The sequence below is a fragment of the Macaca nemestrina genome, chromosome 18 (genome assembly GCF_043159975.1).
Source record: "Macaca nemestrina isolate mMacNem1 chromosome 18, mMacNem.hap1, whole genome shotgun sequence".
NCBI classification, from domain to species: domain Eukaryota; kingdom Metazoa; phylum Chordata; class Mammalia; order Primates; family Cercopithecidae; genus Macaca; species Macaca nemestrina.
In genome coordinates, this window is record NC_092142.1 from 11,587,270 (window position 1) to 11,613,207 (window position 25,938).

General features: G+C 49.6%; 1 pseudogene; it reads left to right on the top strand.

Moving 5' to 3' along the window:
* The first annotated feature begins 23,931 nt into the window (after positions 1–23,931).
* Positions 23,932–24,889, top strand: LOC105467920 (heterogeneous nuclear ribonucleoproteins C1/C2-like; annotated as a pseudogene).
* Positions 24,890–25,938: the final 1,049 nt, after the last annotated feature.

Sequence of the window (25,938 nt, forward strand, 5' to 3'; positions counted from 1 at the left end):
TTGGGCGTAGCGTGTGTGTGAATGCATTTGTGAGTGTGCGTGTGCTTGAATGTGTATGGATGTGGTGAGTGTGAGAGGGGCTGCAGAGCAAGAGTCGGGTTCTCCATCTATGCTTCTCATATAGTGCTCCAGAAGGTCCTTTTGAGAAATCCCCAAACCACAGCCTGCTGGGCCCTGTGTCAGGGCAGAGTTGGGCCCGGCGGGGCCACGTGAGCTGAGGTTCTTCAACTGGAGACTAAGCTCTTTCTCTTTCTTTTTTTTTTTTTTTTTTTTTTTTTTTGAGATGGAGTCTCGCTCTGTCGCCCAGGCTGGAGTGCAGTGGTGCAATCTCGGCTCACTGCAAGCTCCGCCTCCCGGGTTCACGCCATTCTCCTGCCTCAGCCTCCTGAGTAGCTGGGACTACAGGCGCCCGCCACCACGCCCAGCCATTTTTTTTTGTATTTTTGGTAGAGACAGGATTTCACCATGTTAGCCAGAATGGTCTTGACCTCCTGACCTCGTGATCCGCCCGCCTCGGCCTTCCAAAGTGCTGGGATTACAGGCGTGAGCCACCGCGCCCGGCCGACTAAGCTCTTTCTATTGGGCATGTGACCTTGGCAGCCCATGTGACCTCTTCTTCTGTACTTCAGTTTCTGTTTGGTTTTTTGTTTTATTTTGTTTTGAGACAGGATCTCACTCTGGAGATCAGGCTGGAGTACAGTGGCACAATCATAGCTCACTGCGGCCTCGACCTCCTGGGCTCAAGCCATCCTTTTGCCTTGGCCTCCTGAGTAGCTGGGACTAAGGGTGCACACCAACTAATTTTTAAAATTATTTTTAGCAGAGATGGAGTCTCACTATGTTGCCCAGGCTGCACCTCAGCCTGGGTGGTGGGTCTGTGGACATACAACTATGTCAAAACTCACCAAGCGGGACGCTCAGATGTGTGCATGTAAGTGATTGTGTTTTCCCTTGATAAACACTTTTTTATGACACAGAGTCTCCCTCTGTCACCCAGACTGGAATGCAGTGGCACCATCATAGCCCACTGCAGCCTCAAACTCCTGTGCTCAAACGATCCTTCAACCTCAATCTCCCCGGTAGCTGGGACTACAGGCATGTACCACCATACCCGGTTAATTTTTGTATTTTTAGTAGAGACGGGGTCTTGCTATATTACGCAGGCTGGTCTCAAACTCCTAGACTCAAGTGATCCTCCTGTCTTGGCCTCCCAAAGTGCTGGGATTACAGGCGTGAGCCATTGCACCCAGCCGATAAACACTTTTTGAAATCCCCTTTTAAAAAAAAAAAAAAGTGATCAATGGATTGTAGGAATCATGGTAATAAAAGACTGATTCATGCTACATAAAGTGGATGAACTTGAAAATATTATGTTGAGTGATAGAAACCAGACACAAAAGGCCACCTACTGTATGATACGGTATGATTCCATTTATATTAAATGTCCAGAATAGGCAAATCCACAGGGGAAGAAAGTGGATTAGCATTTACCAGGGGCTGGGACAAGGGGGATGGGGGGTGACTGCTATGAATATGGGGTTATATTTTAGGGTGGTGAAAACATTCTAGAACTAGACTGATGGTTATATAACACTGTGAATGTACTAAATGCTACCTAACTGTATTTTAAATTGGTGATTTTTATGTGATGTGTATTTTACCATCTTTTTTTTTTTCTTTCCTTCTCTTTTGGAGACAGAGTCTCGCTCTGTCACCCAGACTGAAGTGCAGTGGCGAGTTCTTGGCTCACTGCAACCTCTGCCTCCCAGGTTCAAGCTATTCTCATGCCTCAGCCTCCCGAGTAGCTGGAATTACAGGTGTGCGCCACCACACCCAGTTAATTTTTGTATTTTTAGTAGAGATGGGGTTTCACCATGTTGACTAGGCTGGTCTCAAACTTCTGACCTGAAGCAATTCTCCCGCCTCAGCCTTGCAAAATGCTGGTATTACAGGCATGAGCCGCTGCGCCTAGCTGCCATTTGTTTTAAAGTAATTAATGGGGCTGGGTGCGGCGGCTCACGCCTGTAACCCCAGCACTTTAGGAGGCCAAAGCGGGCGGATCACCTGAGGTCAGGAGTTCGAGACCAGCCTGGCCAACATGGTGAAACCCCATCTCTACTAAAAATACAAAAATTAACCAGGCACGGTGACATGCACCTGTAATTTCAGCTACTCAGGAGGCTGAGGCAGGAGAATCGTTTGAACCGTGGAGGCGGAGGTTGCAGTGAGCCAAGATGGCACCACTGCACTCTAGCCTGGGTAACAGGTGAGAGTCCATCTCAAAAAAATAAAAAACAAACAAACAAATAAAGTAATTAATGGTAAAACAAACACAAAAAAAAGTTGAACTTTGCTCTGAGTCTTCACAGTATGCCTGCATGTGCTGCCCTGTTTTCTCTGTTTTGAAGGTGGAGAAGCTGAGGCCCAGAGAGGTGAGTGGCATGTCCGAAGCAGCCCAGCGCAGGGTGCGAGGCAGGCAGGGCTGGGCTCCCCGGCCTCCCCTGCGAACCATCTGCCTGCCGGTTGCAGGAGGCGTTCCTGGAAAGCAAGCGGGCTGAGTTCCTCGTAGAGATCAGAAGAGCAACACGATCTCCAGGCCAGGGCAGAGGTCCCCGCCCTGGATGCTGGTGACACTTCCCCTGGGCGGGAGGGGCCGGGAGCACTCAGATCTCAGCCCTGAACAGCCTGTCCTCTCGCCTTGAGGTTCTTGGTAGGCTGGGAACAGCCTGTCCTGCTGAGCTTCCTGTCGCCTCTCTAGCTGCCCGCAGGCTGCACAGCTGCCACCACCGGCCCTGGCCCGGGAGAGGCGGGTCTCTGGAGCTCTTAGCAGGCCGTGGTGGTGGGGGTGTCTTGGGGCCAGCCTGAGCTGAAAGACCATCACAGCTCGCAAGCCACCTCCCCGCTCTGTTGCCGGCTCTCCTTGAAGACACTTTTTTTTCAATGAACCAAAGCAGCGCATGGCAATGTGATAAGAGAATCAAATACAGAGCAACAGAATCAATGCCCCACACCGGGAAATTGCCGACTTTCTGTTCCCTCCCTCACCCTTTCCTTCCTTCCCCTCCTCCTTCCACCACTCCCTCCATACCACAAACATTTATTGAGCACCGGCTGTGTGCCAGCCACTGTTCTAGGCCCTGAAGACACAGAAGTGAACAAAAAAAGAGTCCCTGTCACATCCTGGAGGGATCTTCCCCGTGTGTATGTGTGTGTGGGGGTGGATGTGTGTGTGTGGGTGGATGTGTGTGTGTCTATACAGTGTATCCAGACAGCAGATAATAAAAGCTGTTTATCAGGCACTTTCTCTGAGCTGTTCCATGTGCTTCACTTATACTCATTCATCTAATTCTCAGGACACCCCCGTGAAGTCAGTGATAATAGTCACAGAGGCCCAGAGAAGTGAAGTGACTTGCCCAAGGTCACACAGCCAGCAAGAGGCCGAGCCCGGATTGAACCCCAGCCACCTGGCTCTGGAGCCTGCAGCATCACCACAGCAGGGAACCACCACCAGAGACAGACATCAACAGCCACTAGGAGATGTTAACCAACAGGCTTGTCTTCACGGCATGGCCCCCACTTCACCGGCTGCACTGTTTGACGAGTTTTGCGGGTCCCAGATCTTATAAGCTTGTGGTAATTGATCCAAGTGATGCGGAGGTCGGCCTAAAGTTAGAAGTAGGCCCCTCTCTGCCCCAAGACAGCTCTTCACCCCAATTCCATTCCCACAGTGTGGGCATCCACCCAGGCTGCCAAGCCAAGCCAAGCGGGGGCTGCCCGGGTTAGCAGGGACCTGGCCATGGGCCTCCTCAGCCCCTGGGGCCGCCTCCCTGAGGAGTGGGTGCCCCACCCCTCCGTGGGCCGCCTGGTTTCTCTTTCTGGCAGCGTCTGTAGTCCCCTGGCTCTGTCACCCGCAGCTATTCTAGGCCTCTGGTTCCTTTCACTTTCTGCTGTGCGTCTTCCTGCGTTGGTGGTTCCCTGCCGTCCACTGCTCCCCCAGACTGAGACCTCCTCATTGCCCGCACTGGGTTTCTGTCTGCTCCTCTCCATGGTGGCTGGCCCTGGCTCTGCCCCAAAGCCATGGAGAAGGCCGAATGCAGGCTATAGAAAGGTCTAGGATCAGATCCCCCAATCCCTCCATGGCCACGTGACCAGGCCCGCCTCTTCCCTCTGAGCCTATCGTCCTCATCTGAAGAGGGAATGCTGCTTGTGCCCACCTTGCAGGGATGTGGGGAGGAGGTGGTGCCCATGGAGGCTCCAGGAGTCTCATCCTGACTCGAGACTTGGCACATGGTCGGGGCACAGGTCCCCTCTCCCGCCATGGGATTGCCACATCCAGGCTTTCGTGGGTTGAGATGCTGAGGAAAGGAAAGAAGAAAACCTGCTGGGGGAGCGGCCAACATGGCCCTCAGAGGCTGGGTGACCTTGGGCAGGTCACTTCCCCTCTCTGGGTCTCAGTTTCCGTATCTGTGAATGAGGCAGCTGGACTAAAGAATAGAGTCAGAAATCAGAGTGACACAAACTAGGCTACAGGAAACCACGGAGGCCATGGACCTCCAGGTTCTGCGAAGGCTCTTGGGAGAGGGTTGCCTGAGCTGAGTCACCAAAGAGAACAGTGTCCCTAAGTCACGGGAGGTGAGCCAGAGCAGTCTGGAGAGCATGGTCCGCACACGTTAAGGCCCTGGGGCACATAGTACAGGGCTTGAGAAGGGTTCCTCTTGCTCCAGGTGACTTTCATCATCCAGCAGGCTGTGGTGGCGCCTGCCTATATCCCAGCTATCTGGGAGGCTGAGGTGGGAGGATTGTTTGAGTCTGAGAAGTCGGGCTTGTTCTCTTGGTGTTAGCAGAGTCCAGAGGGAGCAAGTGGAAGCCACAGGTGTCTTGAGGCCTAGGCTGAGATCTAGCACATCACTTCGTCACTTCATCCCTTCGTTTCATCCTGTTGGCTAAAGCAGCCTGATTCTAGGGATGGGGATCTAGACTCAACTTCTTGATGGGAGAAGTAGCAAAGTCACACTGACAAGGGCAGGGACACAGGGAGGGATGAAGAGTTAGAGATGGTTTTTCTTTTTTCTCTCTCTCTCTCTTTTTTTTTTTTTTTTCTTTTTGAGAGTCTTGCTCTGTCACCCAGGCTGGAGTGCAGTGTTGTAAGCTCACTGCAACCTCCACCTCTCGGGTTCAAACTATTCTCCTGCCTCAGCCTCCCAGGTAGCTGGGACTACAGGCACCTGCCACTATGCCTGGCTAATTTTCATATTTTTAGTTGAGGTAGAGTTTCACCATGTTGGCCAGGCTGGTCTCGAATTCCTGACCTCAAATGATCTGCTCACCACAGCCTCCCAACGTGCTGAGATTACAGGCGTGAGCCACTGCAGACAGTAGGGCTGGTTTTTCAATCACTCTGATCAACTCCCCAACACTCATCCCTTGTCAATTAAGTTCCAGGCCAGTCGAGGAGACTCACACCTGTAATCCCAACACTTTGGGAGGCTGAGACGGGAGGACTGCTTGAGCCCAGGAGTTTGAGACCAGCCTGGGCATCATGGCAAGACCCTGTCTCTACAAAAAATAAAAAATTAACCGGGTGTGGTGGCGCTTGCCTGTATCCCAGCAATCTGGGTGGGAGATTGGCTGAGGTGGGAGGATTGCTTGAGTCTGAGAGGTCGAGGCTGCAGTGAACCGTGATCACTCCACTGCACTCCAGCCTGGGAGACAGAGCAAGACTCTCAAAAAAAAAAAATTAACTTCCAGTTCCTGGTCAGTGACTTTCAACAATGGGCAGGTAACTTAATTCTGGCCAATGAGACATGAAGAAAGCTTTCCTTGCTCCTAAGGGAAGCCCCAGGGAGACATGGTTTCTGTTCTTCCTGAGGTGATGCCTGAAATTTCACTGGCCATCTTAGGACTGGCCTCAGATAAAAACAACAGCGAGATACCATCTGAAAGATGGAAGGCAAATGAACTTGGATTTCCAGTTGAACAAGATATTACATGTCCAGATTTTTTTTTCCTGTTAAACAAGATATTACATGTCCAGATTCATTTTTTTTCCTATTGAAGAAGATATTACATGTCCAGATTATTTTTTTTTTTAAGAGATGGAGTCTTGTTCTATCACCCAGGCTGGAGTGCAGTGGTGTGATCATAGCTCACTGTAGCCTCACTCTCCTGTCCTCAAGTAATCCTCCCACTTTGGCCTCCCAAAGCACTAGTATTACAGATGTGAGCCACCACACCTGGCCCATTTCCAGATCCTTTTTTTAAAAAAAATATTTTTAAAAATAGAGACATGGTCTCACTATGTTGCCTAGGCTGGTCTTGAACTCCCGGCCTCAATAATCATCCTGCCTAAACCTCCCCAAGTGCTGGGATTGCAGGTGTGAGCCACACATGCCTGGCCCGTTTCCAGATTCTTCAGGCCGGTTTACATCAGGATTCCTTTTACTTAACCTCAAAGACATCCTTAATGATGCCTCTGGTTATTTTGGTTTTCGTGAGCCTTGTCTGCCTCACTGTGCCAGGTCAGAGCTTGAGAGCTCCAGACTTTTCTCACAATGATGTTGGAGGTGCAGCCCCCAAGCTTCTGCCCTTCATATACAGGGAACACCCCTCTGCCCGCTGCTTCACGGCCTGTCAGCCCCCACGGCCAAACCAGCAGCCACGATCCTGGATTCAGGAGGCAGACCTGGGTTCTGGTGAGTTGGACTCCACCCTTTATCACTGTGCAACACCAGGTAAGTCTCCTAACCTCTCGTAGCCATAGGTGGCTCTTCCACAAAACGAAGAATTCAAACCTACATTTGCATGGTTAATACTTCATGACAGCACATTGAAAATGTTGAAAAATCTCTGTCCGGCAATTAAAATTTGCATCTCTGTGGGTTTTCATGCTTTCCAATGTGCTTCTTATTCTCTTAATAATAACAGCAGCAACAACAGTAATAGTAACAGCCAGCAGTTAGGGAGCACATGCTCCGCGCCAGGCACACTGCAGATGGTCTTGCATGCACCATCTCATTTAATCTTCTGTGCTCAGGACACTCCCATCTCACTCTGCATCAAAGCCTCGCTCCTTTCCAGGCTCCATGGTCTCTGTGTGATCTGATTCTACTCCTCACCTCTCAGCCTCGCCTCTGACTCCTCACCCCTCACGCATGCTGCAGCAGCCACACTGACCTTTCTTTGAACACAGTGGGAACAGTCCTACCTCAGGCCCTTGGCACCTGCTCTTCCACTTGCCTGAAAGGCTCTATGTCCAAATGAGTAGCTTGTTCACCCACTCCAGCTCCCAGCTTCTTTTTTCTTTCTTTCTTTTTTTTTTTTTTTTTTTTGAGATGGAGTCCGGCTCTGTCGCCCAGGCTGGAGTACAGTTGCACGATCTCAACTCACTGCAAACTCCACCTCCCGGGTTCACGCCATTCTCCTGCCTCAGCCTCCCAAGTAGTTGGGACTACAGGCGCCCGCCACCACACCCGACTAATTTTTTTGTATTTTTAGTAGAGATGGGGTTTCACCATGTTAGCCAGGATGGTCTCGATCTCCTGACATCATGATCTACCCGCCTCGGCCTCCCAAAGTGCTGGGATTACAGGTGTGAGCCACCGTGCCCAGCCAACCCCCAGCTTCTTGGAGAGGCCTTCCTTAGCCATCCTAATAAAATACCAACCCACACCTGGCACCTCCTAACCCTGCCCCCTGCCACCCGCCACTGCCTGCTTTGCTTTACTTCCCTCTGACATACTGGTTTTTTGTTTGTTAGTTTTTGTTTTTGAGACAGGGTCTTGCTCTGTCACCCAGGCTGGAGTGCAGTGACATGATCTCGGCTCACGGCAGCCTCAGCCTCTCCAGCTCAAGCAATCCTCCCACCTCAACCTCCAGAGTAGCTGGGACCAGAGGCATGCACCACCACACCCAGCTAACTTTTTTTATATATAATTTTTTGTACAAACAGAGCCTTGCTGTGTTACCCAGGCTGGTCTCAAACTCCTGGACTCAAGCAATCCTCCCACCTCCACCTCCCAAAATGCTGGGATGACGGGGGTGAGCTTCCGCGCCCAGCCCACATACTATTTAACAGGTTTGTTGGCTAGAGTGTGCCTCTCTGCCTGCTGGACCACACATTCCTCAAGGGCAGAGGATCTGGTCTGTTTTGTTCACTGCCAAGAGCCCAGAGCTGGGAAGAATGCCTTTCGTATAATAAGTGTTCAGTAAATGTTTGTTGAATGAATGAACAAATATATACCCCTATAGAGTAAATGCCAGTGTTATTCCCATTTTTCAGCTGTGACGCAAGAGCTCAAGAAGGGAACTGGCTCCCATTTGCACAGCAGAAGGAGCCATGGTGGGACTCTGACGTGGAGCTGGCCTTGGGCTGCAGGGCCTTGAGCTGTACAGCATCTTAAAGGGGCCAACCCTTTAAGGTCTCTGCTCCTGGATCTGCCAAGTAAGGCCTGATTCTGGGCCAGATGCCAGAGGGCCCTTCCCGTTGGCATCTCTGCAAAGCCTCACGTGTTGTCTGATGGCTACATGGTGCTGGGAGAGCCCTGGAGGCCTGGAGCAGGACCAAGGAACAGTCAAGTGAACAAAGGCCTTTCTGAGGAGGAAGCAGGTGACAGGAGGGAGCCCTGAGTGGCAGGACCAGCCCTGGGGAGGACACTGTCCTTCACAGCTCAGAGGTCAGAGTTGAATCAGGCCCACAAACCCTCCCTGAGCCTCTGCTCTGGGCCTCTCATGCATGGGCCTAAGAGCCAGGGGTGATTTAAACCTAGGTATTAAAGTGGGGGACAGATGCAGGTGGGTCCTTCAAGGGATGCTATTTTAACTTTTATTTACTTACTTATTTGAGACAGAGTCTCGCTCTGTTGCCCAGGCTAGAGTGCAGTGGTGCAACTTCGGCTCACTGCAACCTCTGCCTCCCAGGTTCAAGTGATTCCCCTGCCTCAGCTTCCCAAGTAGCTGGGATTACAGGCACCTGCTGCGATGCCTGGCTAATTTTTGTATTTTTAGTAGAGAAGGGATTTTGCCATGTTAGCCAGGCTGGTCTCGAACTCCTGACCTCAAGTGGTCCATCTGCCTTGGCCTCCCAAAGTGCTGGGATTACAGGCGTGAGCCACCACACCCAGCTGCTATTTTTATTTCATTTCAGCCCTATTCAGATCCTTCCTGGGGATATTTCACAGAAGGGGAAATACAAACTTGAAGAGGTGAAGGAGTTGTCCCAAGGTCACTTGGCTAGAAAGAAGTACATTGAGGTGGATAACAATGATAATATTAACGTGACTCCCAAGGCTAGGTCATAAAAGACATGTGGTTTCTGCCCTTCCCCGTTTTAGATCACTTGCTCTGAGGGAAGCCAGCTGCCATGCTGTGAGGACACTCAAGCAGTCCTGTGGAGAGTCCCTCAAAGTGAGGAACTGAGGCCTCCAGCCAACAGCCGTGTGATTGAGTCCGTGTGGAAGCAGGTCCCTCAACCCCAGTCAACCCGTCAGATAGATAATAGCAGCCCTGGCCAACATCTTGACTGCAACCTTATTAAAGACTCCAAGCCAGGCCAGGCGCGGTGGCTCACGCCTGTAATCCCAGCACTTTGGGAGGCCGAGACGGGCGGATCACGAGGTCAGGAGATCGAGACCATCCTGGCTAACATGGTGAAACCCCATCTCTACTAAAAATACAAAAAATTGGTCAGGCGTGGTGGTGGGCGCCTGTAGTCCCAGCTACTCGGGAGGCTGAGGCAGGAGAATGGCATGAACCTGGGAGGCAGAGCTTGCAGTGAGCCGAGATCATGCCATTGCACTCCAGCCTGGGCGACAGAGTGAAACTCCGTCTCAAAAAAAAAAAAAAAAAAAAAGACTCCAAGCCAGTACCACGTAACTGAGTCACTCTCAAATTCCTAACCCACAGAAACTGTGGGAGACAATAAAGGTTCATTGTTTTAAGCTGCTATATTGGTTTTCTATTGCTGCATGACAAATAACCATACTTTAGTGGCTTAAAATAACACACATGCATTATTATCTCAGAGTTTTTACAGGTTAGAAATTTGGTATAACATTGAGTTCTGTGTTCAGGGTCTCACTGGGCTACCATCAAGAGGTCAGATGGGGTTGAAGCTCCCAACTGGAGGCTCTGGGAGAAAATCTACTTCCAAGTTCATTCTTAATGTTGGCATAATTGAGTTCCCCTATTGTATTGCTGTAGGGCTAAGGTCCATGGTTCCTTGCCAATGTCAGCTGAGGGCCTCTCTCTATTCTAGATGCCAACTTTTTTTTCCTTCAACTTTTTTTTTTTTTTTTTTTTTTGGAAACAGAGACAGACTCTGTCACTCAGGCTGGAGTACAGTGGCATGATCTCTCTTCGTTGCAACTTCTACCTCCCAGATTCAAGCAATTCTCATACCTCAGCCTCCCAAGTAGCTGGGACCACAGGTGCACACCACCACACTTGTCTAATTTGTTGTGTTTTCGTAGAGATGGGGTTTCATCATGTTGCTCAGGATGGCCTCGAACTCCTGAGCTCAGGCAATCCACCCTTCTTGGCCTCCCAAAGTGCTGGGATTACATCCTTCCACTTTCATTCCAGCAATGGTGCAGTGAATCTTTCCTGTGCTTCAAATCTCTGACTTCCTCTCCTGGCACCAACTAGAGAAAATTCCACCCTTTTTTTTTGTTGTTGAGATGGAGTCTCGCTCTGTCGCCCAGGCTGGAGTGCAGCGGCGCGATCTCAGCTCACTGCAACCTCTGCCTCCCAGGTTCACGCCATTCTCTTGCCTCAGCCTCCCGAGTAGCTGGGACTACAGGTGCCTGCCACCATGCCCGGCTGATTTTTTGTATTTTTAGTAGAGACGGGGTTTCGCCATGTTAGCCAGGATGGTCTCGATCTCCTGACCTCGTGATCCGCCCGTCTCGGCCTCCCAAAGTGCTGGGATTACAGGCGTGAGCCACCGTGCCCGGCCAATTCCACCTTTAGGGCTTCCTGTGATTAAATTAGGCCCACTGAAAAATCACCCTTTTATGAAGTCAACTGTGGATTTGGGCTCGCTACCACACAACTGTGGATTTGGGCTCGCTACCACACAACTGTGGATTTGGGCTCGCTACCACACAACTGTGGATTTGGGCTCGCTACCACACAACTGTAGTTGCAGCCACTTAGGAGGGTGAGGCTCAAGTAATCGTCCAGCATCAGCCTCCCAAAGAGTTGGGATTATAGGATTATGGGTGTGAGCCACTGCGCCTAGCTGACGGAATTTTTTTTGTAGACTATCCTTGATCATTTATTCCCTCTGTTGTCTCTTTTCTTTCTACCTTCTTTGAGTTAGAAGTTGTATCTTATGGGATAATCCCTCATTTTCTTATCCTTTCTCTCATATATTCCAGTCTTTTGTCTTTCTGGGAGATTTTCTCAGCTTTCTCTTGCAATACTGATATTGAAGTTTTTATTTCCGCTATCACCTTTCTAGTTTTGTTTTGTCTTGTTTCTGAGATGGAGTCTTGCTCTGTCACCCAGGCTGGAGTGCAGTGGCTCAGTCTCTGCTCATTGCAACCTCCACCTCCCGGGTTCAAGCGATTCTCCTGCCTCAGCCTCCTGAGTAGCTGGGATTACATGCACGTGCCACCACATCCAGCTGGTTTTTTTTTTTTTTTTTTGTCTTTTCAGTAGAGATGGAGTTTTGCCATGTTGGCCAGACTGGTCTTGAACTCCTGACCTCAAGAGATTCTCCTGCCTCGGCCTCCCAAAATGATGGGATTACAGGTGTAAGCCATTGTGCCCAGCCTCTAGTTATTTCTTATTCTCTTATTCTGAGTGTTCCTTTTCACAGCATCTTATTCTTCTTATATGAATGCAATATGTTTTATTTATCTGAAGCTTCCTTATTTTCTTGAAGACTTTTGTTGCTCCCTGCCTGGCTCTGTTTTTTTTTTTTTTTTTTCTTTTTTTTTTGGAGTTCTTTTCCTCTCTTGGCTTCGGTTTTTGACTTTCATTTTACAAGCTACTCTCAAGGGTTCATTGACCCTCCATTGCACATTCATATTGAAGAGCAGGGAACTGAAAAAGATACTTGAAAGTGAAGACACTTGGAAGCTTCATGCGTGTGGCAGGACATATGGACAGGTGAGGCTTGTTGGGATCTGGCTGTCCTTGTAAGATCCCAAAGCCAGCATTGGAAGTGTCTTCTGAGAGGATCCCTCTGGCCTCCTGACTGCAGAGAAAGCAGGCTATCAGCTTCCAGGGACCAAGCAGCGGGATGGGGCCAGGGGCATCTCCCTGACAGGCATGTGGCCTTTCCCTTCACTCCTTGTTTCATACTGACCCACCTCAATTCACCTTGCTATCCTCAAAACTCTAAGCCTCCAGGACAGGTTTTATTTAGATAGTGTATTTATGATGGGTCCTGATAGAGACTGGAGGGTAAATGGACTCCCAAGTTACTCCTTGGCACCCCTAGGATGCCAGGTGATGGGGTATAAAAATGAACCAGAAATACTGGTTGAGACCTACTAATTATTGAGCAACTACTATGTGCCGGGTGCTGAATCTAAATCCGGGTTTTTCCACACAAGGAACATCTGGCCATGTCTGGAGACATTTTCAGTGTTACAAATCGTGGTAGGGGTGGGAACTAATGGCATCTAGTGGGTAGAGGACGGGGTCACTGCTAAACGTCCTACAGTGCACAGCGCAGCCTCCCATACCTGGCTCTGAATGTCAATAGAGCCAAGGTCGAGAAACCCTGCTCTAGAAAGATCAGACACGTTCCCTGACTTCACAGGACAAGAGTAAAGAATTTCTGGTTCTGGTTGGGCACAGTGGCTCACGCCTATAATCCCAGCACTTTGGGGGGCCAAGGTGGGTGTATCATTTGAGGTCAGGAGTTCAAGACCAGCCTGGTCAACATGATGAAACCCCGTCTCTACTAAAAATGCCCCCCCAAAACCAAAAATATTAGCTGGGTGTGGTGGCACATGCCTGTAATCCCAACTACTTGGGAGGCTGAGGCAGGAGAATCACTTGAACCTGGGAGATGGAGGTGGCAGTGAGCTGAAATCAAGCCACTGAACTCCAGCCTGGGTGACAGAGTGACTCTGCCGAGAGAGAGAGAGAGAGAGAGAGAGAGAGAGAGAGAGAGAGAGAGAGAGAGAGAGGAAAAGAAGGAGGAGGAGGAGGAGGAAAAAGAAGAAGCAGAAGAAGGAGAAGAAGAAGGAGAAGACGAGAGGAGAGGAGAGGGGAGGGGAGAGGAGGGAAGAGGAGAGGACAGGAGAGGGAGGATGGGAGGGGAGGGGAGGGAGGGAGGGAGGAAGAAAGAAGAAAGCAAGCAAGAAAAAGAAAGAAAGGGAGAAAGAAAGAAGAAAAGAAAAGAAAAGAAAAAAACAGACCCTGCTCTGGAAAGACGAAAGAGACATTCCCTGGTTTCACAGGAAAGGAGGAAATCATTGCTAGTTCTGGCCAGGCACAGTGGCTCACATCTGTAATCCCCGCACTTTGGGAGGATGAGGTCGGAGGATGCCTTGAACCCAGGAGTTTGAGACCAGCCTGGGCAACATAGGAAGACCCTGTCTCTACCAAAAAAAAGAAAAGAAAGGAGAAAAAAAAAGATGTCTAGATCCTCGGTATCTACTATATTCCAGGGGCAGGAGGAAGCTCTTTCCTCACTTTGACAGCAAGCCTGTGGCCTAGGCATTCTCAGTCAGCTTTGCTGGAGGGGGCATGTGAGGCCTGGCCAGCTCCGCCAGTTTACAAGGAGTGTTACTGGGGTGAAAACAGCCAGCGGGGACCAGTCTGCTTATGCCTGGGATGGGGAAGCAGCAAATGCCCACCTTCCTGCCCAACCCCCTCCTCCCTCTTCACCGGGGGAGTGGAGCCGGGGGTGGCAGCGGCTGCCGGGTGCGAGCAGGCCCAGACCTGTGGCCCTGCCTGACGTTGGTCCCCATCAAGCCATGTGACGAGACCAGGCCACAAGAAAGAGGTTTCAACAAGCGTTATCGTTTCCTGGAACTCCAACTCGGCGACTTCCCCGAAGACCGGCTGTGCCTGGCGGGCGGGCTGCGCACAGCGGGGACAAGGCTGCCCCCTTCCTCCTCCGCTGCCTCCGCGGCCGCGTCTATCTCAGTCTGACTACCTGGAAGCGGCACTCCACCCTGCAGCCCAGCGGCCCTCAGCTTGGCTGCCAGGTCACCGGCATCCCCAGGAGCGGTGGGGCAGGGGCTGCTCCACCAGCCCCTGTGATGTTCAGGCCAGGCTGGACCAGCCCGGGACCCCTGTGTGCCCAGAAACCCACTTCCTCTTCTTTCTGCCCCTGAACAAGCTTCTCAGGGCAGCTGACAATCAGACTTAGCACAGATGTGCCTCAATGTTGCTGTCAGAGAAATGGACACAAGGCTGGGTGTGGTAGCTCATGCCTGTAATCCTAGCACTTTGGGAGGCCAAGGTGGGCAGATCACTTGAGGTCAGGAGTTCCAGACCAGCCTGGTCAACGTGGTGTAACCCTGTCTCTAGTAAAAATACAAAAATTAGCCAGGCGTGGTGGTGGGCGCCTGTAATCCCAGCTACTCAGGAGGTTGAGGCACGAGAATCACTTGAACCGAACCCCCGGAGGCAGAGGTTGCAGTGAGCTGAGAGTGCACCACTGCACTCCAGCCCGGGCAACAGAGCGAGACTCCATCTCAAAAAAAAAAAAGAAAGAAAGAAAAGAAAAGAAATGGAGATAAATCTTCCACCCCATTCATCCTGCCCACCAGACAGGGGCCCCGCTGGAGGCAGGCAGACAGTTTCTGTTTCTGGCTGGCTGGGCCTTAGAAATCCAGAGAAGGGGCTAAAACCTCACTTTGGTGGAGGTGTGGTGGCTCAGAACTCAGATTCTAGGGTACCACCATCTCGGTGATGACTTTGGGATAAGTCACTTCCTCAGTTCTCCAGTTCACAGAAACCCCAGTTGTAAATATAGACCTGGCCACAATGGGGCGGGGTGGTGGGCGCGGGGGCAGAGTGAGATGGGGAGTGAGGAGGAAGAACCAAGGACAAAATCTGATTCCCCTGAAAAGGCAGAAGCCTCCAGGCCAGCGGGGTTTTCTTAACTTGGTTTTGGGAAGGAAAGACTGTCAGGCTTGTGGTCCCTCTGGGCCTCAGTTTCCTCCTCTATAAAATGAAAATGATATTAGCTTGAGCCGTATGAAATTGCCAACACTCTCGTGGTTTCGACCTCTGAAACCAGCAGTTTTCTATGCTGCTCTAACATGACCTATCTGGAAAACTGAAGACTGAAATGAGATCCTGCAAAGTGCTTAGCAGAGTGCTTGCATATCATAGGTGCTCAATAAACAATAGGCCTTATATTATAATACTTTTTCAAATAAAAATACTATTTTTTTGTAGAGACAGGGGTCTCACTAGGTTGCCTAGGCTGGTCTTGAACTCCCGGGCTCAAGCGATCTTTCTGCCTTGGCCTCCCAAAGTGCTGGGATTACAGGTGTGAGCCACCGTACTGGCCATAATATATATCTTATATCTCTTATATCTCCTACTAATGATATGTCGCCAATAATAATAATGACAGCGCTCCTAATTCTTTCACCCATCCTCTCCTTGTCAAACCCACAGACGCTTCCACTTACTGAGCACACTGTGCACCCAGGACAGATATAAACGTTCTCCATTCAGTTTTCACCACTTACTGTCACCCACAAGTGTGAGCCTGTGCAGGCATGGTGTCAGAGCTCAGGATTCACGTGTATACAGCACATAAGCCAGCACAGCCTCATTCTATGTCCCTTCTCATTCTGGCTGTCTCACTCCAGAGTGAGACCCAGTCTCTCCTCATTTGGTGCATGCTTGCTGGGGATGGCCCTATTGCTACATTAACTTGTGCAAGCCACACCGTGCTCACGGTTAATCTTGAGTTTTTATCCCACTATAGTGTTAAGATCAGAAGTCACGCTAGGCCAGGTATGGTGGCTCAAGCCTGTAATCCCAGCACTTTGGGAGGCCAAGGCAGGCAGGTCACTTGTGGTTGAGAGTTCGAGACCAGCCTGACCAACATGGTGAAACCCTATCTCTACTAAAAACACAAAAAATTTGCTGGGCATGGTGTAATCCCAGCTACAGGTTGAGGCACGAGAATCACTTGAACCTGGGAGGCGGAGGTTGCAGTGAGCTGAGACGGCGTCACTGCACTCCAGCCTGGGCAACAGAGCGAGACTCTGTCTCAAAAAAAAAGAGAAGTCACCCTCTATTGGAACAATTGATTTTTTAAAGCCAAATGTAGGACATTTATGTCTTCAAATCTTTGTACCCGCTCAGTGTCCCAGTCCAGGGTTTCTTTGGGATTCTGGCTCTGTTGCCCAGTGAGTTCACTGTCCTTGCAATAAGTAGGTTGCCTGGCTCCTAATGAGGGAATCCAGGAAGAAGGAAGGAAGAGCATTAGCTGAGGCCAGAGCCCTGTGGCATACCACATAAGACAACTCAGCCAGCTGTCACATGTGTGTGCAAGCATGTGGTGTGTGTGTGTGTGTGTATGTGTAGTTAATAATTTACAGAGTTGGCCACCAGGGGCAGTGGCTCATGCCTATAATCCCAACACTTTGGGAGGCTGATGCAGGATCACTTGAGGCCAGGAGTTCGAGACCAGCCTAGGCAACATAGACTCTGTCTCTACAAAAACAAAACAAAACAAAATTTGCCAGGTGTGGTAGCACAGTCTATATAATCCCAGCTACTTGGGAGGCTGAGGCTGGAGGATTGCTTGAGTCCAGGAGTTCAAGGCTGCAGTGAGCTAGGATCATGCCACTGCACTACAGTCTGGGCAACAGAGCAAGACCCTGGCTTAAAAAAAAGTAAAACTTATTTATAAAGTTTTCAACCTGGATATTAATGCTTCTGTCTGGCTTCAAACATCACTGAAGGGCCAGGCGCAGTGGCTCACACCTGTAAGCCCAGGACTTTGGGAGGCCGAGGAGGGCGGATCACGAGGTCAGGAGTTCGAGACCAGCCTGACCAACATGGTGAAAACTCGTCTCTACTAAAAATACAAAAATCAGCTGGGCGTGGTGGCATGCGCCTGTAATCCCAGCTACTCAGGAGTCTGAGGCAGGAGAATCACTTGAACCCAGGAGGTGGAGATTGCAGCAGTGAGCTGAGATCATGCCACTGCACTCTAGCTTGGGAACAAAAGTGAAACTCCATCACAAAAAAAAAAACACAAAAAAAACAAAACAAAACAAAAAGAAAACCTCACTGAAGGATAATTTTGGCCTTGCCACATGTTAGCTGTGTGGCCTTGAGCAAGTTGTTTCACCTCTCCGGGCCTCAGTTTTCTCATCTGAGAAGTGGAGATTGTGACAGTTTTACCCCTATGGGGTGGTAGAAAGAATGACTGAGACAGTGTACGTGGCGCTCCTAGCAGTGTCTGGCATGCCATCGCTGTTTGAGCCAGAGCCATGAAGTATCTCTGTACCAGATGGATCCTGAAAAGTTGAACAGCAGCACGTCCCCAGGGCCAGCAATTTGGCAGAGGCAGGAGGGAGGCAAGGCTGTCCCTCAGGGACTGGAGTGCCATGCCTCCATGCAGGTTCCCTAGGAGGCCAGTCTCCCTCCTCTCACAACACAGCCTCAAAGCCTTTGTTGTGTCTAGTTTCACAGGGACTGGCCAGCAGCCCCATCCCACTTGGCCCAGGGCTTTGGGGCTCCCAGCCGGAGTGACTTCCCCAGTCTAAGCCTCAGTTTTCCCATCCATGAAAAGGGAACAAAACTTCAGTGGACAGTTAGGAATGCTTGGTGAAGTAAAGCACATCCTGAGGTCAACACTGGGTCCCTTCCCCATTTTGGCTGGGCCTGGGCTTCTTTACTGCCCAGATGGGGATGATAGTTCCTCCCTAGCCAGCCAATGACCTAGATAGATGCTCATGAAATGCTAAGTGGAAAAAAGGTGTGTTTCAATATGGGTCATAAGGAACAGTATCTTTTCTTTTCTAAAGAGAGAATAGGCTGGGTGCAGTGGCTCACTCCTATAATCCCTACAATTTGGGGGACGAAAGCATGAAGATCACTTGAGGTCAGGAGTTCGAGACCAACTTGGGCAACATAGTGAGCCCTCTGTATCCATAAAATTTTTTTTTTAAATTAGCCAGATGTGGTGGCACGTGCCTGTAGTCACAGCTGCTCTGAGACTGAGGTGTGAAGATCACTTGAACCCAAGGGATTTGAGGCTGCAGTGAACCGTGATCACACCACTGCACTTCAACCTGGGTGACAGAGCAAGACCCCGTCTCAAAAAAAGAGAAAGAAAAAACTATATATATGTGTGTATCTGCAGAAATCAGGTTAGAAATACCTACATTACACATACACACACATATGTGTGTGTGTGTGTATATAATTTAATACGTTATCGGTAGGTTCTTTAAACATTTTTTGAAACAAATGTGGAAATTAAAAAAATAATGTGGGCTGGTGGGGAATGTTAATGAGGGGGAGGCTGTGCACGTGGGGGCAGGGAGAACATGGGAACACTATGTACTTTCCATTCCATTTTGATGTAAACCTAAAACTGCTCTAATAAATACTGAGTTATTAAAAGCAACTATGAGGCCAGGTGCGGTGGCTGATGCCTATAATCCCAGCACTTTGGGAGGCCAAGGCAGGCGCATTACTTGAGATCAGGAGTTCGAGACCAGCCTGGCCAACATGATGAAACCCTGTCTCTATAAAAAATACAAAAATTAGCTGGATGTGGTGGTACATGCCTGTAATCCCAACTCCTCGGGAGGCTGAGGCAGGAGAATCGCTTGAATCCAGGAGGCACAGGTTGCAGTGAGCCAAGATCGCGCCACAGCACCCCAGCCTGGGCGACAGCAAGACTCCAACTCAAAACTAACTAACTAAATAAATAAAGCAACCGTTAATCAGGGGGTATGAAAATGTAGAAGCCCTGTGTTCCACTTGCTCTCCCTCAAGCTTTCCTTGACCACAGACATCAGCAAGTGACGGGCGCCACTGTTGGCCCCAGCTCCTGGCAAAACTGGTCTTGGCTCTTTCACACTGGAAGATCATTGTGTCTCTTCTTTTTTTTTTTTTTTTTTTTTTTTTGTGAGACGGAGTCTCACGCTGTTGCCCAGGCTGGAGTGCAGTGGCGCGATCTCGGCTCACTGCAAGCTACGCCTCCTGGTTTCACGCCCTTCTCCTGCCTCAGCCTCCTGAGTAGCTAGGACTACAGGCGCCCGCCACCGCGCCCGGCTAATTTTTTGTATTTTTAGTAGAGACGGGGTTTCACTGTGGTCTCGATCTCCTGACCTTGTGATCCGCCCGCCTCGGCCTCCCAAAGTGCTGGGATTACAGGCTTGAGCCACCGCGCCCGGCCCATTGTGTCTCTTCTTATGACACATGGCTCCATTTCACTTCATTCCAGCCAAACCTGACCTCTGACCCCTGCTTTTCACCAGACTCCAATTACCTAGGACTCTGGGTTGTAAGTGACAGAACCATGACTCAGGCAGCATAAGTGAAAAAGGAAATGTGGCGCATGGAACAAGGACATCAACGTGGACTTCAGGCATGGCTGGATACAGGCACTCACATATGCACCAGGGCTCTGTCTCGTGTCTTTCTCATCAACTCTCTTGATACATTGGGCACATTGGCTAAACTGGGCCCTAATTTAGAAGACTTTCTGTTAGTTTCAACTGAAAAGGGAGGTGTCTGATTGGTCCAGCTTAGTTCATGTCCCTACCCTGAACTGGGGCATGGGGAACTCTGATTGGCCAGTCTGGTCCACACCCATCTCTGGCCAGGGCGCTGTGATTGACAGCTCCTTCAGGACCGTACAGCATGGGGGCCAGACAGTTCTCTGAGAGCAAAACTCTGGCTCACAGTACTCCACACATGGTTTCTGCTTTCCAGCCCTCCAGCTCCTTAGAATGTGGGTCAGAGACCATCGGCTCAGGTCTGTGTTCTTAGGGCTGGGACTCCTCGTATAGCAGAAGGAGGAGGGACTTTGGGCTCCAATAGACCTGAGTGTGAATCCAAGCTCTGTAAGTCACTTAACTCTCTAAGCTTTATTTCTACTCCCAAACATGGGATGGTGCCAAGGATTTAAGTTAGTCCCTAAGGGTAAAGTGGGAACCTGGGCCCTGGTCCGGATGTGACAGCCATGATGGGGATCGGGGCACTGCCTGTATCTCATGTGAGAAAAGTTTGGATTTCCACTCAGGCTGTGCAGTCTTGGGCAGATAACACTTCTCTAAACCTCAGTTTCTTCCCTTGCAAAAAATAGAGAAACATGCTGTCGTAGTCCATTTTCTTTTTTTTGTTTTTGAGACAGAGTCTTGCTCTGTCACCCAGGATGGAGTGCAGTGGCACAATCTTGGCTCACAGCAACCTCTGCCTCCTGGGTTCAAGCGACTTTCTCACCTCAGCCTCCTGAGTAGCTGGGATTACAGGTGCCTGCCACCATGCCCTGCTGATTTTTGTATTTTTGTAGAGATGGGGTTTCACCATGTTGGCCACATTGGTCTCGAACTCCTGACCTCAGGTGGTCTGCCTGCCTCAGCCTCCCAAAGTGCTGGGATTACAGGCATGAGCCACTGTGCCTGGCCCTTAGTTCATTTTCTGTTGCTTATCACAGAACACCTGAAACTGGGTAATTTATAAAGAAAACTTCTGGAGGCTGAGAAGTCCAACATCAAGGACTGCATTTGGTGAGGGCCTTCTTGCTAGTGGGGACTCAGTGCAGAGTCCCGAGGCAACACAGGGCATCCCATGGTGAGGGGGCTGAGTGTGTTTGTTCACATCTCTCTCCCTCTTCTCACAAAGCCACCAGGGCCACACCGATGATAACCCATTCATCTATTACTCATTCATCCACTAAGCCATGGGTCTCTCCTGATCCAGTCACCTCTTAAGGGCCCCATCTCTCAATACTGCCACACTGGGGATTCAGTTTCAACATGAGCTTTGGAGGTGACAAACATTCAAACCATAGCACATGGCTACTACAGGGCCAGTTATTCCAATGATGGTAGATAACACAGGCCCATTGCTAGAGATCACACCTCCAGGCCTTTGCTGATGCTGTCCCCTCTGCCTGACATGCCTTTCCCACTGAAGCTTCTGGGGTAAACTCCTTCCCACCCATGTTTGAAGACTCAGACAGCAACTCCTCCAGGGAGCCTTCCCTGACTTCACATCTCCTATCATCCTCCCCACAGTTCCTAGGCCTGATTAGCCATGCTCCTGCTGAGGCCTGGATCGGGTAGTATTCAAGCCATGTCTAAGTCTGTTTTATTTTTGTTTGTTTGGATGGTTGGTTGGTTGGTTTTTTGTTTGTCTGTTTGTTTGTTTTGAGACAGTGTCTTGCTCTGTCACCCAGGCTGGAGTGCAGTGGCGGAATCTCGGCTCACTGCAACCTCTGCCTCCTGGGTTCAAGTGATTCCCCTGCCTCAGCCTCCCGAGTAGATGGGATTACAGGCTCTCACCACCACACCTGCCTAATTTTTGTATTTTTAGTAGAGATGGGGTTTCACTATGTTGGCCAGTCCGGTCTTGAACTTCTGACCTCAAGTGATCTGCCCACCTCAGCCTCCCAAAGTGCTGGGATTACGGGTGTGAGCCAGCACCTATATCCTTTTTATCCTAACTATGAACAGCTCAGATTCCTCTGACTGCTCTGTGCCTGGCATGCAAAGGCACTGAATCAACATTTGCAGGATCGGCAGATGCCTTCCAAGCTTTCTCGGGGTCACCCGACTCCAGCACAGGTCTCCTACTGCGGCTTTGCTGGCAGCATGACACCTTCCCGGAGGAGGGGGCCTTTAGGCAGGAGAGGAAGTCCAGGCTGCACCTGGAAGCCCAGGCGGCTGATTTCTAAGAAACCAGTTGAGGGACAGGAAGGCTGGGGCAAAGGGTGATTAGGACGGCTTTTACTTTCAGTTTTCTGGGGCTGGAGCAAAGCAGGTGCCCAGGGTTCTCAGTGGGGAGGGGACGGTGGTGCAGTCACAGCCTCTTAGAGTCAAGTAATAGCCACCACTTCGGGACGTAGACCAGGCCTGGAGCCCAGAGTGGCTCTGCTTGGCCCCAGCGACACAGGCATGAGGGTGGGTGCAGTGGGCAGCCGTCATTGGGGGCTGCCGGGCAGGACACAGCATCTGAAAGTCTGCGTCCTGGCTCCTAGCCCCTGGCTCGTCCATTTATCCTTTATTTATTTATTTGTTTATTTACTGAGACATGATTTTGCTCTGTCGCCCAGGCTGGAGTGCAGTGGCACAGTCAGCTCACTGCAGCCTCGACTTCCCAGGTCAATCAATTCTCCTGCTTCAGCCTCCCAAGTAGCTGGGACCATAGACATGCACTACCACACCTGGTTAATTTTTGTATTTTTTGTAGAAACAGGGGACTCGCTATGTTGCTCAGGCTGGTCTCAAACTCCTGGGCTCCAACCATCCTCCTGCCTTGGCCTCCCAAAGTGCTGGGATGACAGGTGTGAGCCACTGCAACCGGCCTCGCCGTTTATTTTATATATGCCTTAGATTATTCATTCCTTCACTCACTCATTCGTTCATCCATGTCTCCTTTCTGTTGTCCTTAGGTTCTCTCCCTGTTTTCTCTTTTCTTCCTTCTTTTCCTTCTCATTTTCCCCTTGAATTTCCTTCCCATTTCCCCCCTTCTCTCCTCTCCCTCTCGGTCCGTCCATCTGTATGTGTTGCTTCTTCTCTCTCCATCCTCTCTGGGTGGCTCCATCCCTTTCTCCCTTATCTCCCCAACTCTCTCTTTGTTTCTCTCCCCTTCTGTCTATCTCTCTGTCTCTTTTCCCCCAATATGCCTGTCTCACTTTTCTTTATTCAGCATTCCTCAAACTGCCTCATTCACGTAAGACAATGTTTTTGTTATTATTGTATGTTTGTTATCTGTTGTTTTGTTATTGTTGTCTCACTCTGTCACCCCAGGCTGGAGTGCAGTGGTGTAATCACAGCTTGCTGTAGACTTGACCTCCCAGGCTTCAGCGATCCTCCCACCTCAGCCTCCTGCTTGTTGGGACTATAGATGTGCACTGCCAGGCCCAGCTAATTTTTGTATTTTTTGTAGAGATGGGGTTTCACCATATTGCCCAGGCTGGTCTTGAGCTTCTGGGCTCAAGCAATCCACCTGTCTTGGCCTCCAAAAGTGCTGGGATTACAGGTGTCAGCCACCACGCCCAAAAACAATTTTTCACCATATTGTTCTAAACAAATGTTCCCCTGAACATTAAAGAAATCTAAATGTCTACTTTAGTGTTGTCTCGGGGAATAATAACCATAACATCTAAGGTTTTATGAGATACATTTTCCCCTAATACACACTGAAATAAATACAACCATTAAGAGAATGTTTGCAGCCAGGTGTGGTGGCTCACCCCTGTAATCCTGGCACTTTGGAAGGCTGAGGCAGGTAGCTTGCTTAAGCCCAGGAGTTCGAGACCAGCCTGGGCAGCATAGGAAGATTCTTTTTTTTTTTTTTTTTTTTTGAGATGGAGTCTCGCTCAGTTGCCCAGGCTGGAGTGCGGTGGCACAATTTTGGCTCACTGCAAGCTCTGCCTCCTGCATTCAGGCCATTCTTCTGCCTCAGTCCCCCGAGTAGCTGGGATTATAGGCGCCCGCCACCACTCCCGGCTAATTTTTTTGTATTTTTAGTAGAGACGGGGTTTCACCATGTTAACCAGGATGGTCTCAATCTCCTGACCTCGTGATCCACCCGTCTCGGCCTCCCAAAGTGCTGGGATTACAGGCGTGAGCCACCGAGCCCAGCCTCTATATTTTTTTTTTTAAAGAAAGGGGGTGGGGGTGAAGACATGAAGATTGAGCGGTTGTGGCCGTGTTGCCGACCTCGAGCAGCAGTTGGCTTCGCCACGTAGAACCCAGGAGTAGGAGACTCAGAATTGAATATCTTCTCCCTCCCTGCTCCTGTGAGATATTTTTGATCTTCAGCTACGTTTTCGGCTTTGTGAGAAACCTTATCATCAAACACAATGGCCAGCAATGTTACCAACAAGACAGATCCTCGCCCCATGAACGTGTGTTCATTGGGAATCTCAACACTCTTGTGGTAAAGAAATCTGATGTGGAGGCAATCTTTTCAAAGTATGGCAAAAGTGTGGGCTGCGCTGTTCATAAGGGCTTTGCTTTCGTTCAATATGTTAATGAGAGAAATGCCCGGGCTGCTGTAGCAGGAGCGGATGGCAGAATAATCGCTGGCCAGGTCTTAGATATTAACCTGGCTGAAGAGCCAAAAGTGAACCGAGGAAAAGCAGGCGTGAAATGATTAGCAGTGGAGAGTACAGGTCAGAAACAGAACACCCTTCTCCATCCCTCTACTCAGCTCATCTTTTGACTTGGACTATGACTTTTAATGGGACTATTATGATAGGATGTGCAGTTACCCAGCACGTGTACCTCCTCCTCCTTCTATTGCTGGGGCTGTAGTGCCCTTGAAATGTCAGCGTGTATCAGGAAAAACTTCACGAAGGGGCAAAAGTGGCTTCATTTGTAAGAGTGGACAGCAGGGATCTTCCAAGTCCGGAAAGTTGAAAGGAGATGACCTTCAGGTCATTAAGAAGGAGTTGACCCAGATAAAATGAAACGTGGATTCTCTCCTGGAAAACGTGGAAAAAATGGAAAAGAAACAGAGCAAACAAGGAGTAGAGATGAAGAATGATAAGTCAGAAGAGGAGCAGAGCAGCAGCTCACATGAGACTCATGTGAAGAGAGAGTCTGAGGGGGGTGCACATGACTCTGCTGACGAGAGGGACCTCGTGGATGATGAGGATAATGAAGATGGGAGGATGACCAGCTGGAGTTGATCAAGGATGATGAAAAGGAGGCTGGGGAAGGAGAGCATGACAGACAGCGCCAATGGCGAAGATGACTTGTAAGCACATAGAGGGGCTTAGAAATCTTAGCCTGTTATTTCTTTGCCTAGGTGCTTGTCTAAGGTCAAATGTTTCACCAGATCCTCTCTTCTAGTATCTTCAGCATGTGCTCACCGTCCTCCTCATCCTTGTCCTTCCCATGTTCATTAATTCATATGGCCCTGAGCCTAGTCCCATTTTCACTTCCTTTGACACTCCTCGTAGTTTTAAGTCTTACCTTGTAATTTTTGCTTTTAATTTTGACACCTCTTTATGACTTAACAATAAAAAGGGTGTATGGTTTTATCACCTGTCTCCAAAATAATCTCTTGTCATGCAGGGCGTGCAGTTCTTTTCATTCATACCTAAGTTCAGTAGTTGCTTCCCTAACTGCAAAGGCAATCTCATTGAGTTGATGAGCTCCTAAAAGCAGCTTTGAGTTAGAAGTATGTGTGTTACACTCCTACATCAGTGTGCTGTGTAACAATGTAGGATGTAAGAAATGTACAAATGTAACAATGTATTTTTGTGAATGAGTTGGCATGTGTAACAATGTACAATGTAACAAATGTACAAATGTAACAATGTATTTTTGTGAATGAGAGTTGGCACCTCAAACGCAGCCTCTAGAAAAATAATTAGTGTTATAGTCTTAAGATTTGTTTTCTAGGCCAGGCGTAGTGGCTCACATCTGTAAACCCAGCACTTTGGGAGGCCAAGGCGGGCGGATCACGAGGTCAGGAGATTGAGACCATCCTTGCTATCATGGTGAAACCCTGTCTCTACTAAAAAATACAAAAAAAAAAAAAAAAAAAAAATTAGTCGGGCGTGGTGGCGGGCGCCTGTAGTCCCAGCTACTTGGGAGGCTGAGGCAGTAGAATGGCGTGAACCCAGGAGGCGGAGCTTGCAGTGAGCCGAGATTGCGCCACTGCACTCCAGCCTGGGCGACAGAGCGAGACTCTGTCTCAAAAAAAAAAACAAACAAACAAACAAAAAAAAGATTTGCTTTCTAACGTTGATACTGTGGGTTATTTTTGTGAACAGCCTGATGTTTGGGACCTTTTTTCCTCAAA